Here is a 1,423-nt window from a genome sequence, read left to right on the forward strand (position 1 = left end):
TGCTTGGATATGAGACCAAGATGCTCAGAGCCCGGGCAGGTGCTGGGGCAGCAGTGAGAGCCCCTGCAAAACCAGCAGGAGAAGAAGCAGAAGAACCTCATGAGACTGACTGGACAGTCCCAAGGGCAGAGGGAACATGATGTTGATCATAGGATCACAGACTGGTTTGGGTTGGAGGGACCTCAAAGCCCACCCAGTCGCCCCCTGCATGGGCAGGGACACCTCCCAGCAGCCCAGGCTGCTCCAAGCCCCATCCAACCTGCCCTTCAACACCCCCAGGGATGGGGCAGCCACAGCTTCCCTGGGCAACCTGGGCCAGGCTCTCCTCACTCTCATGGTGAAGAATTTCTTCCTGATGTCTAACCTGAATCTCCCCTCTTTCAGGTTAAAACCATCACCCCTTGTCCTCTCGCTGCCCCTGCTGGTGAGAAGCCCCTCCCCAGCTTTCCTGGAGGCCCTTCAGGCACAAAGTGACAAAACAACCTTCAGTTCACACTCTACCCATCGATCTCATGCCTTCAGTGCTGTTAGAAACCCAGAAGGAGCAGAGGGGCCTTTCCCAGAAGAGCTGCAGCTGATGCTGAGCATCCCTGGGGGAGGAGCAGGGGCTGTGCCCCCCACGCACACTCAGGGGGAGCTCTGGACCTGGAGGTGTGAGAACATCAAGAGTCTCACTCCTCCCAGCCTGGCAGAGCTGCTGTGAACCTGAGCTGCAGCTCCTGAGCTCCTGAGCTGCTCGTTTCCTCCCCCAGCACAGGGCTGAGAGGGCACAAAAGGCACCAGGCAGGTGGTGGGTTCGGGGTGGGCACCAGGAGACACTTTCCCTCCATTGTCCTTGGTCTGCAGAACCTCCTGGATGTGCCAGGATGGTCAGAGGGGGTTGGACCAGCAGGACGAGCTCTCGGGGCTTTGCCAGAACATCCTGCCATTTGTGACTGGAAAGGTGGGTTGGGAAGGAGGGAGAAGGGAAAGTTGTGCCAGGGAGAAGCCTGATGGGGTTCCCAGGGATCGTGGCAGTGGGAGATGAATGAGCAAGCAGGAAAAGGGGGGTGAGGGCAGAAATGAACCCGCAGCAGCAGGAACGTGATCCCTGGGGGGCTGCAGGGGCTTTGAGGGCCCCCAACCCAACCCAACCCAACCCAACCCAACCCACACTCCAGGATTCTCCTCTCCCGTGCTGGGGACTCGGGGAAGGAGCAGCAGGAGCAGCAGGAGCAGCAGGAGCAGAGGACACCAGGCCCAGCCCAGCAGGAGCAGCCAGGCCAGGCTGGGCAGGTCTCTGGGCGTCACCTTTACCTGCAGGAACAGATCCCAAGGCTCTGCTGCCACAAACACCTGGACTGGAGCAGGAACAGACCTCGGGCTGACTCGTAGGGCTGGAAAATCTGCCCTGTCACCCTCTCTGGCTCAGAAAAGAGGGAGA

This window comes from Chaetura pelagica, unplaced genomic scaffold (genome assembly GCF_000747805.2).
Source record: "Chaetura pelagica isolate M959 unplaced genomic scaffold, ChaPel_1.0 scaffold718, whole genome shotgun sequence".
NCBI lineage: Eukaryota > Metazoa > Chordata > Aves > Apodiformes > Apodidae > Chaetura > Chaetura pelagica.